Here is a 16,595-nt window from a genome sequence, read left to right as displayed (position 1 = left end):
GTAGCTTTGTCTATCACAACTATTTTGCTTTGGGTTTAACCACCATCAGCAGCAGATTTCTTCCAAGCTTCATGTCAGCACACACTCCTGAGACATTATACAAAACATGGATTTAACTGTGGTTCTGCGTAATGCCTGAACCAGCTCACTGGAATACCTTGGCCAGCCAGGCATTTTTTTTGTTCTCATGTTCTCATCTCATGTTCAGTTTTCTCATGAGATCATAACCCCTGCTAACTTGGCAAAGAGGCACCTTTTAACGTGCTAATTCTCTTTATTTACCGGGGGAGAGTAACTGGCCCTATCCTGATACCTCCAGCGACTGCTGCTGGTGTCTATTTTATGTTTCTTTTTAGATTGTGAGCCCTTTGGGGACAGGGATCCATCTTATTTATTTGTTATTTCTCTGTGTAAATCGCCCTGAGCCATTTTTGGAAGGGTGGTATAGAAATCAAATACTGTAAATACAAATACATCTTGCTGTCTTTGTGTGTCTCTTACAACTTTGCAATTCCTGCACTGATTTGCACCACATTTGGTACAAATGTTGTGCCACATAGGGACACCTGAATGGCATGGCTTGTGATGGCATCATTCACCCCAATCCACAAGATGGAAGCCGCATGAAAGTAGGCAGATTAATTCTTTCCAGAATTGCTTGTTTAACTTACAGCTTACTGTCCCTTAAAATTGCATCAGAAAAAGCATAGCGTTCCAGTATACAGCTGAAAAACACTGAGCTTCAGAGGCATACAGCTTAGCCATGGATCAGGCAGGTAGGCGTGCAGAGGACTGTAGCATATTTGTTGCTGCTGCTAATAAAGAATGGGGCTGTTCACATGGCCGCGCATGTGCGTGGTCAAGCCGGTGGGGAGGAAGGCAAGCCACACACCCACATGACCAGTACTGCCAATTGCAGTACGGATGAATCTCCACGCTGCTCCCAGCAATGCTGGTAAACAGAGGCTGGAACTTGTTGTCCCAGCCTCCGCTAATCCCACAATGCACTGCATGACATGCACAATGCATTGGGGGATTCTCCCATGAGATGAGCGCTTTAGGTGTCCATCTTTGTGTGTGGCCCACACAGCCAGGGTAAAGTGAGCGCTTCTCCCTTAGTCTCAGCTAACAGCTGGGCTAAGAAGTGGGGCTAGGCAGCGCTGCCCCACCAGGATCAGACCCAATCCCAGTGGTTCTCACATGCAGCCTAACCCAGGCTGGGTGTACCTAGCCTGGGTTAGGTTGCATGTGAGAACAGCCTCACAGGCAGTCAGAAAATAACCACTATAAGGTCTACTAGTAGATCTTGATCTGCCTGGCCTTGCTCTATAGGACTCTAAAGACAAAAATTAGCACTTTAACTGGGTCCAGAACGTAACTGGTACTCAGTGCTGTTCTTGTAGAAGAGATTTAGATGATGGTCCCATGAAGCCCTGCACTGTGGCATCCTGTATCAAAGACTGAAATTCTTGTGATGTATCCGCTGGTATTTGTTATCAGGTTCCCTTTATTGCAGCTACTGAACCTCTTCCAGAATAGACAGAGGCTCTTTTGAAAGAAATGAGGCATTAGTTCCATATATGTTATAAAGATACCTTTATCGACACTTCTCATTCTCCCCAGCCTGGAGGACTGATAAACTCTCTGCCAAGAGCACAGATCATTACCCATAGTAATTTTTTGTTATAAAGTTTCCAAAGCAATCCATTTGGGACTTGTTGGTGCTTGAGTTAGAGACATAGATATGTCTACACCAGACTGAATCAAAATGATCATATTCTGGGCAAGCCTTTTATGCATAGAAGCACCCCTTCTTCCTTTAAGCCCTAAGCTGTTTTACTGGCTAATTAGAGCAATTGAAATTAATTAGGTGAATATTTGAGTTAAAAAGAAGAAGAAGAAGAAGAGACTCTTCTAAACCAGTTTGGCTTGCAGCTCGTATCATGGAATGTGTCGTGATTTGGGGGTGGGGGGGAAGAGTTATCCAGAAAGAAGGGGCTAGTCTGGGGAAGCAGATTGACACTGGATGTCAGAGGAAGATACTGGATAGAAGTGGTTTCAGGGGTCTGTTGCACATATTGGGCCAGTTCAGATGTCACATAGAACCTTGGTTGAAGTCAGGTGCCTTGTGACATCACTGAGCCTCAGGTATACACACTTCCTACCCCCACACATGAGCATCCACTTCCTATCTAGGTTCAGACAAACCAAGATTGGACATGAGGCTTTACACATGGGGCTTCTGCCCCGAATCTCTTTCGGTAGAGAGTGTGTGTGTACACACACCAGCCAAACTTACTCTGAACTCCCGATGAGATCCTTGGACCCACTCCACACACATGTCAGGCTTTGTAATGCGAATTGTAGCTTATCTCAAGGTATTTCCGGATTTTTAAAATACTGGTTTAAAGCTACTTTTTCTGAAAACACCAGAGCAAACTGATGTAGAATCATTAGCATGATAAGAGAAATGCAGATCTGTCTCTGTAGGGAACTCTCTCTTCTCTGCCCATTGGCTAGGAAGGAAAACATTGACGCCTGCCATGTGTACTTGCAAAAATGGAACCCAAGAGCAGAGGGGAGGGGCTGCTTCCCACAATGCCGCAGGTGTACTTTGAAGTGGCTTCGCTCAACATTTACCCCAAAGCCTGAAGCCAAGTGCGAAAACCTTCCATGGCATGCAAACTGACCAATCTGGGTTTATTCTAGCCTGCATACTTCAAATATACTGAGATCTGTACCTAGCATTTGAGTAAGGAGGCTAATAAACTGAGATTGGCAGGTTCAGATGTCGCAACCAGTCTTGATATATTTTAATCTAGATAAGAAGTGGATGTTTATGTGGAGATGGGAGTGGGGGTATGCATGCCCAAGGCTCAGAGACATTGCACAAATCCTAGAGGGCTGGCCACCCTTTTCATAAATCAGAGATGGGTGTTGCTCTACGGTAGAGCAACAAGAGGCTGTTATACAATGGGGATGAGCAGATGGGAAAGGAAAGCAGACAAGCCGCTCTTAATCCTAGTTTGCCTGTTTGATGTTTGAAGCTCTAAGCACGGTGTGAGTTCTTAACTAGCACGAACCATAGTCCTATTCAGACATTATGCTGAAGACTCATACAATGAGTGCACACAATAGACATGTACAGATCTGCACACAGGTCCAGTAACTCACACATGATGCTGAACACAGTGACAGCAGTGCACTTCCTATCTGTATCTGGCATTTGAGGCTTCTGTACCCAGGCTTATTTTAAAAATAAACACAGATGCAGTCATTCACACAAACACATGTACATGTGCACAGAAATTTGTGCATTCGTACAACATAATGTCTGAACAGGGCTCATGTTTGGGGAGAGAGTGGACAGAGAGACATTTTTCTCCCTCTTTCATAACACTAGAATCAGGGGTCATCCCATGGAACTGATTGCCAAGAAATTTAGGACTGACAAAAGGAAGGACTTTTTCACACAATGCATAAATTAACCTATGGAATCCTCTGCCACAAGATGTGGTGACAGCCACCAGCCTGGCTGACTAAGAAGGACTTAGATAAATTCATGGAGGACAGGTCTATCAGTGGCTACTAATTTGAGGACTATAGGCCACCTCCAGCCCAAGAGGCAAGATGCCTCTCAATACCAGTTGCAGAGGAGCAACAGCTGGAGAGAGGACATGCCCTCAGCACTTGCCTGTGGGCTTCTCAGGATGCTGGGCTAGATAGGCCTTGGGCCTAATCCAGCAAGGCTGTTCCTATGTTCCTGTGTAGTGTTGGTTTGATCAATTGAAGTAATTGTGTGTGGAGGGGAGAAAATGGATTTGGGGGGGCGTCACTGTAACCTAAGGTTTTGGGTGCTTGTTTCAACAAAGTATTGAAAATCTGATCCTAACACTGCTTGGTGAAGGGATACAGGCATACTTAAAGGGACATTTTCCAGTGTTGCTTTTTAAAAAGGGCTTTTACTGCTGGTTTTGTATTGCTTCTAAATGAAGTCTATTGACTCATAAAGGGTTTTTCAGCTTAATTTCCGAAGTTGTTTTGAAGTTTTGTATATTTATTTGCCACCCTGAATACTTTTTGTAGAAAGGTGTTATAGAAATGCTGAAAATAAACAAAACAAACCATCGTCCTGATTGGTTGGACCCTGAAACGACTATTGGAAACATTATTCAAGGAAAGGATGGGAGAAGCCAACTATATTCTCACTCTCTCTCTCACTCACTCACTGACGCCTGGGCATGAAAACTTTTTTTTTTAAAGGAAAGAAAGAAAAAAAAAACCCTCAAAGGCAGCAGACGAGTCGCTTGCTTCCTTCCTCAGATACCAAGAATGTACTCAGATTTTTCACATCATCCCAGCCAACTTGCAGGAGAATGGTTCAACGGCATAAGGTCTGTAACAGATCTTTGTTTTAAATTGATTGTAGTCCTTTTGAAATTTGCTTTGTGATAGGCTCTCTGCTAGGTTTGAGGAGTTTTGCAGTATAGAGTCTGGGGTGGAGTGGGGAGGGGGTGGCTGCATCTGTGATTTCTCTCTGCTACTGCTGGTATAGCATGGAGGGAAACTGTCGCTCAGTCGAAGAGCATCTGCTATGCGCACAGAAGGTTACAGGTTCAGTCTCTGGCATCTCCAGCGAGGGCTGAGAGAAATACCCATCTGCCAGTTGGTGCAGGCAGATGGATGGACAAATGATCTAGTTCAGTATATGGGAGCTTCCTATATGGTGGCTACAAATATTGAGCGGAGGGTCCCAAAGCCCTGATTCCAACCTCATCGCAGCCATGAACTCGCTAGCTGGCCTTATGGAAGCCACTTTATTCCCAGTCCCTAAATCAGCATGCAAAATGCCAATACTAGCCAACCCTACAGAACTACTGTAAGAAGGACTGCAATCTCACGCGGGAAACATTTCAGTTACTTAAAATGTTAAGTCCGATGGTTGAATGTTTCATCAGCTGTAGAAACTGCATCACTTCTCTAGCCCTAAACACACTTCAATTGCCTTAAATACATCTGAAACCTAAATGGGGAACATGTTAGAAATTAAAACAATGTCCAGAGTTCCTTTTTAGCAACATGATCTGCTATGGCCGTGAACTTCTTTCTCCCCATTGTGTCCGCAGGTCCCTTTCTTAAAAGTACTTGTGGGTATTCTCGGAGTGAATATTCATCTAGAAATCTGTGCATGTTTGGCTGGAAACATAATTATCTAGGAGAGTTCTAGGATATCAATATCTAGGATATAAATCTCTGACTCTTAAGATGCACAAAGCCTAAAGCAAGATTTCTGAATGATAAGGATCTATTCATAAACTGTCACATTTTTGAACTTCTTAACCTTGTTGACTGTCACGCTTTGCCCCAATTTAAAGCAATCCATCACCCAGTCTGAGTTCTTCCTTTGCTGCCATTTCAACTATTGCCACTGAAAGTGTGAAATGCTTTGTTGATAATCCTTAAGGATCAAAGATGTTACCCAAAAAACAGACGAATGTTTGGGTGGCCGGTTTGATACTCTCTGGGCTGGTTCTCATGATCACTCCCATGTCCGTGAAATAAAAATAGATGACCCCCATTAAACAAAAATAGATTATCCCCAACATATGTGCACCCCTGCGGAGCATGTGTTGTGTGAAATCAGTATTTTCCAGTGATCCCCAATGCTGTAGCCAGGGCAAAGCTATAAAAGGGTGCCTGGGTGCCAAGAGCTCTTGCTGCCCTGCCTCTGGGGGCCACCTGGCTCATCTCTGGGGCAACTTTGCTCAGCCATTCTCCTCCCTATGGGGTGGGGTGTCATGCTGCCTAGTCCCAGCAGAACGCCCCAGCTCCCCAGGGGTGTGCTTCTGTAGCCCACCGCTGCTCCCTGCCCATCCCCAGTGTGGAAGGTCGCGTGGCTGGTAGGGCATGCCATTGCTGGGGGGGGGGAGAATACCACAGAACACTCGTTGTTAGAGGGAGGCAACAGCAGGGGAGGGCTACTGGCTTTGTGTCTTGCTTGTAGGCTTCCTAGCAGTATCTGTTTGGCTATGGTGGGAAAGAGGATGCTGGACCCTTGGTCTGATCTAGCAGGGTTCTAGCAGGGAGGTGCTTTCAGTGGCATAGGCAGCCCCTGTTCTCATGGGCAGCCCTCCCATGGCGGAAGACCATCTTGTGCAAGGACAAACATATTTCCACTGGTGCAACACTACACTGGAACGCTAGCTGCTGACTTAGCAGATCTGACTGGTGCAACTTTCTTGCTCTAGCACAATATATTTGCACAGGATTAGTTGGAATGTTGGCCATCGTTTTTAGTATGATGTTAACTGGGAATAGGTCTGGTTGTGATATATTTCCTGGATTTAAATGTATACTTCATGATTGATTGATTGATTGATTGATTAAGTGCCGTCAAGTCAGTGTCGACTCTTAGCGACCACAGAGATAGAGTCTCTCCAGGATGATCTGTCTTCAGCTTAGCCTTCAAGATCTCTCAGGGGTGCATTCATTGCTGTCCAGGGGCGTATCTAGGGTGGGGCAGGCAGGGCACATGCCCCAGGCGCCACTTGAAGGGGGACACCATTCTTAAAAAATAAAAAATAAATAAAAATGGCTACTGAAAATAAAATGGCCACCATGCATGCTCAAATGGCCTCTGGGAGGCCCTAGGCTATGCCAGGCCTTGCAGAGGCCATTTGAGCATGCACGGTGGCCATTTTGTTTTCAGCGGCCATTTAAAAAAATATTTTTAAAAACGGCCACTGCACATACTCAAATGGTCCCTGAGAGGCCCGAGAGGCCAGCAGGGGGAGGGGAAACAGTTGCAGACCCCCTACACATGGCCTTTAGGAAGCCCCCCTGAAGGGGCTGCAGGTAATTTTTTTTAATATAATATGTCACTGTACGCATATTTAGTTTGGCACTAAGTACAGAGAATCAGGGCTTGTGAATACTGTGCTGAAGCTTATGAGCTAGGATTATATTTATTTGCTCTTACTTTGCTTCTTGTGATAAGTGAGTTAAATGTGATGTCTTAATAATATGGCTATTAATGGTGAGTTTGTCTTTGAATCAGTGTGAAATCCTTAGTATTAAGGCCCACTGGGAGTTTCTTGCTCTCTTTCTCTCATTTTAACTGTCTTTCTGAAATACTAGAATATATTCCAAGTAGTGACACAGTTACTCTACATATCCTTTAATTATTTTCAGAGTATCTGGGAAAAGTCAAATTCTCCATTTATTTTTAAAACTTATGTAATAGCTATGCTACAATGCATAGTAGAGAATTAGACAGGCACTTCTGTTTAGTTTTCCAAGTACACCTGCACATAGTATTTGGGTATTTCATGAGCCCCAGCATACTGAAATTTGTAGTTTCCCAGCATTTTTTGGTTTGGCTACGTCCACTGCTAAATAGTTTTTGAAAGATTAAAAGATGAACGAGCTTGACTTGTATTTTTGAGTTGATATTATGGTAAAGCTATCTGAAAGATGGGTGTCAGATGTTTGGACAGGGGGCGCAATTTCAGTGCTTGGCCTAGGCGCTATTTTCCCTAGATATGCCTCTGTTGCTGTCCTAATCGAGTCCATCCACCTTGCTGCTGGTCGTCCTCTTCTAATCTTCCCTTCAACTTTCCCCAGCATTATGGACTTCTCAAGCGAGCTGGGTTTTCGCATAATGTGTCCAAAGTATGCGAGTTTGAGCCTGGTCATTTGTGCCTCAAGTGAAAATTCTGGATTAATTTGTTCTATGAGCCACTTGTTTGTTTTCCTGGCTGTCCATGGTATCCTCAAAAGTCTTCTCCAGCACCAAAGTTCAAAAGTGTCAATGCTTTCACATCCATTGAGTATCACAGGGAAAACCATTGTCCGAATGATTCTAATCTTTGTAGGTATAGACACATCATGACATTTAAATATCCTTTCCAAGGCTTTCATTGCAACCTTACCAAGTACTAGACTGCGGTGTGTTTCTTTACTTGTTTTATTATTGATTTGTAATAATGTTTGTTGTAAATTTTTAAGACCAGCAATGGCAAACAAGCTTCCCGCAAAAACAAGTTTCCGACCACAAATGATATTCTCCTAACATGTGCAAGACCCAGGGGGGCACCAATGCTGGGTGTCTCCTAGGATGACCTTCCAAGGCATTCAGAGTGATGGCAAACCTGTCAGTCCAGCATGAACTGAGAGTTCAGACTAAAACATGTCCCTGAATCCTCTGCCTCGTGCTTGGGTTCTGGGACAAATGCTCAGGGCTTTGGGGGAGAAAAGCTGACACAGGCCTTGTTGTTCTCTCGGTGCGACAAGCAACTGCTATTCCAAGGCCTCAGAGACTGGCATCATGACAGGCAAAATGCTGGGGGACTTAATTTGTCATGCATTTGTGACAAAGTGAGCTTCAAATACTGCAGATGCACCATCATTAGACAGGGCCCTAAACTGAGCTGTCAACAAGGATACCATACATTTTGAAGACTTCTAAAGACAAGCATCCAAAGATCTGGCGGGTTCTTTCAAATCAATGTGGGATCTTCTGTCTTCCTCACTGCTACAGTTCCTGGCTATCAGATGTGAACCTCTCCTCTCTGACAGTTCCTTCTTCCACTGTATCGCTCTTCTCTCATGCACCCATGTGGAGGGAGGAGGGGGAGTGTGCCATCTGGCATCTTAATCCCCTTGGACCATCTGCTCCCGCCCCTAAGCTTTGCAGGTTGAAGCAAAGGTGAGAATCAGGTTTCAACACACACACACAAAACCTCCCATGGGATCAAGAACGTTGTTCAGAGAAGAGCCCCAGTCCCATGGCCAGCATCCTGATGAATGTGGTGCACGTGAAAACAAAGCTGCAGTCCCACTTGGCAACCACAAGCAGTTGCTTGTGGCGGGAGATATTTTCACTGATCTCCTCTTCCCCCAGAAGCATTCTGTGCAACATGCAAATATGTCTCCGAGGGTCTCACAGCCCTCGGATTATTAGCAGGTTCCACAGAGCACTTCCATGTTGCCCTTCAAATTGCCCCTACCCCACCATTCTTTATGGTGAAGTAACAAGGCTCAGGCTGGGCAGTGCTGCCCTCACACAGTGACACCCCCAGAATTACCTTGTACTGGAGTAACCAATCGCTGATGCTCCCAGCACCAAGCCCGCATAATTGCCTCGGAGTAACAGCAGGAGAGAGGGCAAGCCCTCAACTCCTGCTGTAAGCTTCCAGTGGCATCTAGTGCGCCACTGTGTGAAACAGGATGCTGGACTAGATGAGCCTTGGGCCTGATCCAGCAGGGCTGTTCTTATGTTCCTATGCCCCTCCTTAAATGAGGTTACTGGAGCATGCCTCCACTAACCCTATTTACCTGATTGTGTGTGGCCTGACACCGTGCTGCAGTGACTCATGAGGAGACCCGTAATGGCAAGGCAACAACCAGCCTCCTGGCATTGGGCAGCTCTTCAGAATGCTCCGCACACTTGCGTGGGGCATTCTGGAACTTCCGGGGACCAGGAGGCCCTTGATCCTCACTGCCTCAACTGGCTCCATGACAGAGCTGGTAATGGTGTGGGCGGCCAATCGAGCCGCCCAGAGCTAGCCACCTGATCATCTGCAGAGAGAGTGGGTCAAGCCCGCCCTCCCCGCAAACCCCCTGCTTGCTCTCCACACTGCTTGTGTGGAAAGTCTCTCTCTCTTCCTTTCAGTGTCATTGGGCCAATTGGAATGAAACAATCCCTGGACCCCACCCATCATATGATTAAGAATGAGGGTGCCCACATCCCACCCACCACTTGGCATGTGGTTTAATGTGACATAATCAAGAGTCGGGGAGGGGAAGAATGCCCTCACTACACCTACTCACATAGTTTATATAGTCGTGGTATTTAAACCACCTGAGTAGTGGCCATTCCAATGTCCCACTCCCACTTGCTTATTTAGGACACTAGTGGGAAGGAGAGGTGTCCTCTCATTCTTTTTCACGTGATGGACAAGAATGGTGCACGATACCATCCAAAACCAGCCCAATAATATGGGTAGTGTTTGGTATTCTTGCAAAACGATCAAAGATCTGCTAACTGAGCAGAGGCACCTTTTAAAAGTGGTGATTCTCTTTACTGAGCAGGGGGAGAGCAACTGGCTATATCCATCCCCTGCACAGCATCCTCCAGTGGCTGTTGCTGGTGTCTATCTTATGTGCCTTTTTAAAATTGTGTGAGCCTTTTGAGGATAGGGAGCCATTTTATTTACTTATATTTATGTAAACCACTTTAGGAACTTTTGTTGAAAAGTTGTATATAAATATTCCTTGTATTCGTATTCATAATAACCTATAATAAAAGAACAGGAGAGGAAAGACAGGAAACAGAGGGTAGGTATAAATGGAGAGTTTTCAGGGATCTGTACTGGGGCCGGTGCTTTTTAATTTATTCATAAATGATCTAGAAGCAGGGGTAAGCAGCGATGTGGCCAGATTTGCAGATGATACCAAACTCTTTCGGGTAGTGAAATCCCAAACGGATTGTGAGCAGCTCCAAAAGGAACTCTCCAAACTGGGGGAGTGGGCGACAAAATGGCAAATGCGGTTCAATGTTAGCAAGTGTAAAGTGATGCACATTGGGACAAAAAACCCCAACTTCAAGTATATGCTGATGGGATCCGAGCTGTTGGTGACGGACCAGGAGAGGGATCTTGGGGTTGTGGTGGACAGCTCGTTGAAAGTGTCGACTCAATGTGCAGCAGCTGTGAAAAGGGCCAATTCCATGCTAGGGATCATTAGAAAGGGGATTGAAAATAAAACCGCTAACATTATACAGTGGTCCCTCGACTTACGAAGTACTCGACATCCGAAGATTTCAACTTATGAACGACAAAAAATACCGGAAGTCGTTGCCGGTTTAGATGCGGCTTCCTTGACCTACGAATTTTTAGATGCAGTTTCCTCGACTTACGAATGTTTCCGGACCTCCGTGGATGCACTTTTCGACTTACGAAAATTTCGACCTATGAACGTGCGTTCGGAATGGATTATCTTCGTAAGTCGAGGGACCACTGTAATGCCCTTATACAAAACTATGGTGCGACCACACTTGGAGTACTGCGTACAATTCTGGTCACCACATCTTAAAAAGGACATTGTTGAACTGGAGAAGGTACAGAAGAGGGCAATCAAGATGATCAGGGGCCTAGAGCACCTTTCTTATGAGGCAAGACTACAACACCTGGGGCTTTTTAGTTTAGAAAAAAGATGACTGCAGGGAGACATGATAGAGGTCTATAAAATCATGCATGGTGTGGAGAAAGTGGAGAGAGAGAGATTCTTTCCCCTCTCACACAACACTAGAACCAGGGGTCACTCCATGAAATTGATTGCCAGGAGGTCGAGGACCAACAAAAGGAAGTACTTTTTCACACAACGCATGATCCACTTGTGGAACTCTCTGCCACAGGATGTGTTGACAGCCAACAACCTGGATGACTTTAAGAGGTGTTTGGATAACTTCATTTAGGAGAGGTCTATCAATGGCTACTAGTCAGAGGGCTGTGGGCCACCTCCAGCATCAAGGGCAGGGTGCTTCTGAGTACCAGTTGCAGGGGAGTAATGGCAGGAGAGAGGGCACTCCCTCAACTCCTGTCTGTGGCTTCCAGCGGCATCTGGTGGGCCTCTTATGTTCTTATGATACTTCAACACTAAAGGAGAATTTATCCTCATCCTCATCAGGCTCAACGAGGCTATTCACACGTGCATGCAAAACTAGGCTAAGAGAGCCCAGCCCGGTTTTGCACGTGCATGTGAACTGCCGGGATCAGGCCTGATCTCAGTGGCAAACTCACTTGTGCAGCCTCCCTCCAGAACGAAGTTAAGAGAGCGAGCACTCTCCTTAACCCATTTTTGGACCATCTGTCAGCCACAGCTGCAAGCGACTGTGACTAGCAGACTCGGGGAGAGGAAGGGGGCCTCATAATGCACCACACACTCGTCTGGTGCATTATTTTGGCTCCAGGGGGGCGGGGCAACTAGAGGCAACGCATCCTGACACCCTGACCCTCGGGAGCAACTAGCAGCCACTGGTGATTGTCTGGGCAGGCGATCCACCCGCCCAGAGGCAAGGACCTGATCGTCTGTGGGGAAGGCAAGCTGCTTGAGGCTTCCTCCCCATGCCCCGTCAGAGCCCTTTCACAGCTCATGAGAAAGGGCTCAGTGTATTTTGGGTGGATCCTTTTCTTCTGGGGCACTGATAAGGCATAATTTTCTTCTGCATTGTTTTCTGTAGTCCAGAAGCCTGCTTTGCCATCATTGCCCCTACAGAAGAGTATCTGGTTTGGGCCAGTGACTTAATCACAGCAGTGGTCCTGGCATGCTATCTTTTTCTTCTGTCAATAGTATGGGTGGGTGGGTGGGAGAGGCAATCCCAGCTAGGATGGTGGTGAGGGGTAGGGGACCTTGGAGGACACACTCTGCGATCCCAATCCAATCCTCCCCTGCATGTATTATTTTTGGTGTTAAAAAAGCACTCCTTGAGCCGGGTCTCACGATCAGTGAGACTCGGTTTGGAAGGGTGAGCGGGGAGAGTGGGCTAAGGCTGTTCTCCCCGCACACACGCAGAGCAGGAGCCCTGGGCGGCTGGATCAGCTGCCCACACAATTGCCAGCTCCGTGATGGAGCAGGCAGGGGCTGGGGAGCTCGGGGGCCGCGCGGCCCCTGGAAGCCCCAGTATGCCCTGCGTGAGCACACAGGGCATACTGGGGAGACTGATGGAGCTGGGAGGTGGCTTTTCACCTCCCCTCTGGGGGTCTACTCATGAGTAGTTGAAGCTACTCACAATCTTTAAAACCAGGTTTGCGGAGCACTCGCTCCACAAACCTGGTTTTAGGGCAGGGGTAGTTAGGAGGGTTACCCGCCTAGGAACCACCGGGCTTGCAGCCGAGCCCAGTGGTTCACACAATGGGGCAAAATCGGGCCAGCCTCTGCTAGCCTGATTTTGCCCCATTGTGTGAATAGCCTCCTTGTCTCCAGGAATGTTTTTCCAGGGCAAACTGTGACTCGTATACAGCAGAGTGAAACCCGGATGGTTCGGCACCATCCGTGCTGTTGCATGTTGTTGTGGATATTGAAGTTAAGTCATCCAAAATTTCCTTATTTAATTTGATGTAGCTAGGCCTAGAGATGATGACCAACCTGTAACATTTTTTCCTAGGAAGGAGGGGCAGGAGGGGGGAGGGGCAGACAACCCTTGGGGGATATAACGGCCTGTGTCCATGGGACACCTTTGAACACTGCTAGCTATGCACTTGGAAACACCTCTATGAGATGTGAGGAGACCAGTGTGCTTTATTTGCTCATATATGGCATGAATAAATACAGATTAATACAGATGTTAATACAGATGTACAGATCAATGCAGATGCACTCATCATCATATAGGACAGGGATAAATCATACATACAGATCATGCATCAACGTCAGGAAAGGGGCTCCAAAGGCAATATAAAAAATAAGGTATTTACAGTGGAATGATGGCACCAAAGATTCAGATGCAACATGATGCTAATGTTGGTATTGCTCTCGGATTCTTAGATCATTTTATTTGTGGAACCTTTTTGGCCGGGGGGTGGGGAAGAGATTGGTCTTTTAATCAGACTAATTTTGCATTTGTTAATTAATTGTTTTATTATTTATATTGTACATCAGCCTGAATGTCAGAACTGATAGAAAGTTGGGATATAAAATCTTTTGATAATCAAAATAAATAATTTTTCAGCTAGTTTCATGATGGCGGGGCACATGGTTGGCTCTTGATGAGAGGGGGAGAAGAAAATAGAATCACAAGTATGGTTGCTTAGAAATTTGATTCTGACATGATTTTCTGGGGGGGGGGGCGGGGGGGCGGGGAATGGATGCTCCTACCACTGAAGGTAAACCATTTCTTCACCTAGCCAGTTCCACTTATATCACCAGTGCCACTACCCATTAACTTAAAGTGGCCGCAGCACCAGGCATCCCCTGTTTGCGGCTAGTTGGCTGATATCAGCACACACGCCACACCAACTGATCGTCCCTTATGAGAAGTATTGACATCATAACACACTGCAGACAAGATAGGTTTTGTTACAGCCTCAGTTCACTGAAGCCTCAGGCAGGGCTCCAACTTGGAGGACTTCCCTGCACTGGTGTGCTCGCTTGGTCATACTTGATTTTAAACTCTGCTGCCTGCTGTCAGGTGGGAACAAGCATGAAACTGCTCAAAAGAACTGGGGTATTTGGTGGCTAGTTCACCCATGCAACATCATCACTTCATGTTGAATCTGTTATCAAGCAATAAAAATACACGAGTGAATTAGCCTTAATAAATAAATTCTCCTTAACACTGATTAACTGGAGAGGGTTTAGAGAAGGGATTTGATGAAGCCCTCTCCATTCTTTGCCATGGGCTGTGGTGATGGCCACCAGCTTGGATGGCTTTAAAAGGGGCTTAGACAGATTCATGGTGGACAAGTCTATCAATGGCTACTAGTCTGGTGGCTGTAGGCCATCTCCAGCCTCAGAGGCACAATGCCTCTCAAGACCCAGGGGTGGAGCCATCATTGGGCAAACGGGTTCAAAGAAAAGCAAATACGGCCCCAGACACACACGCCACATCTGACATCAGGCATTATTTTGCTCCCAAATGGGGAGTGAAGAGCAGCCGGAATGGCTCTCCCTGCCTTTAAAGGCAGAGGGAGTCGCTCCGGCCCATGCTGCCCAACGCAGCATGGGCTGATCTCCCTTCCAAGTGGGGGCCGCACGGCCCTGTTTGAGAGGGAGACCATGTCCCCGCATCTGGCATCAGACACAGGGGCGTGGCTAGCCAGCCCCCTGTGTCTGATGTCAGAGGCGGGGGGTGGGGCCAGGGGGCCACAGTGGCGGCTGAACACGGGCCGCCACCTGCCTCTCTACATGCCTGTCAATACCAGTGGCAGGGGAGCAACAGCAGGAGAGAGGGCATGCACATACCTCTTGGCTGTGGGCTCCCCAGAGGCATCTGGTGGGCCACTGTGTGAAACACGATGCTGGACTAGATGCATGCACCTGACCAAGCAGGGCTGTTCTGATGCTCTTATCTTATGTTATTTATTTATTTCTATGTCAACCACTTTGAGAACTTTTGTTGAAAAGCAGTATATAACTATTTATTGGATTCATATTCAGATGCATATTCGAAAGATGGTGAGGGGTCTTGAGACCAAGTTCTGTGAGGAATGGTTAGGAACATAGGAAGCTGCCATATACTGAGTCAGACCATTGGTCCCTCTAGCTCAGTATTGCCTACACAGACTGGCAATGGCACCTCCAGGTTTGCAGGCTGGAATCTCTCTCAGCCTGATCTAGGAGATGCCAGGGAGGGAACCTGGAACCTTCTGCATGCAGATGCCTTCCCCAAAGCAGCCCCATCCCCTAAGGGGTACATTTTACGGAGCTCACACATGTAGTCTCCCATTCAAATGCAAACCAGGGCATACCCTGCTTAGCAAATGGGACCATTCATGCTTGTTACCACAAGACCAAGTTGAAGGAGTTGAGTACAATTACCCGGGAGAAGAGACGACTAAGGGGAGATATGAGAGCCGCCTCCAAATATCTAGAAGGCTGTCACATAGAAGAAGAAGAAGTGGACTTGTTCTCCATTGCTCCTGAGGGCAAGACTAGACATCCAGTGTGGGTTGGAATGACAAGGAAGTAGATTTAGGCTAGGCACAAAGAAGAATTTCCGAATGGTAAGAGCTGTTTGGCAGTGGAACAGTCTGCCTCTTGGAACTGTGAGCTCTCCTTCCTTGGAGGCTTTCAAACACAGGCTGCACAGAAATCTGCCGACAGGGATGCTCTAGCTGCTTCTTGCACTGAGCAAGGAGCTGGACAAGAAGACCTCCCAAGTCCATTCCCACACTGACATTCTAGGATTCCCTTCTCTTCTACACATCCAAAGCAGGCTTTGATTCCAGACATTCTCGTTCCAAACATTGGGCCCTTCCTCACGATCAGGAACTTGGGCAGGAGGGCGCACAGGGAGGACGGCTGCAGAAGCTCACCTCCCTCACAGGTGACCAGGTCCCAGTTCCTGGGTGTGCAGAATGCGTGCCCAGAAGATCCGCTGCTGCCCCGGGCAGTGTGGATTTGCAGGGGCTGGGACACGTCATCCTGGCCCCTGGAAATCACACAGTCCCACTCACACGGTGCATTGTGGACACCACCACCCCCGGCAGGCACCCCTCAGTGTCCCTTTGTGGGTATCTCCCTGGCAACCCTCAGCTGACAAACGTTCAGTTAAACAGGGTTAAGGGAGTGTTCACTCCCTTAACCTCATTTAACAGCTGGGCTTCATAGCTGGGGACCATGCGGCTCCTAGCGGTTCTCTCGAGCACCCAAACCGGGCTTGGCAGCTTGTGAGAACAGCCTCATCATTAAGCACTGAGCAGGTGAGAGCTAAAGCTGGTGTGATGTAGTGAGCAGTTACAATGTCAGGCCAGAGCCCTATTCAGACATCATTATTTATTCAGTTTTGATGTTCGATTCAATTCCGATTCGAAAATGCTGTATGAGCGTTACATATGATTATGCTGTACACCAGTGTTTCTCAACAGCCGGTCCGG

The sequence above is a fragment of the Hemicordylus capensis genome, chromosome 4 (genome assembly GCF_027244095.1).
Source record: "Hemicordylus capensis ecotype Gifberg chromosome 4, rHemCap1.1.pri, whole genome shotgun sequence".
NCBI classification, from domain to species: domain Eukaryota; kingdom Metazoa; phylum Chordata; class Lepidosauria; order Squamata; family Cordylidae; genus Hemicordylus; species Hemicordylus capensis.
This window is presented reverse-complemented; position numbering follows the sequence as displayed.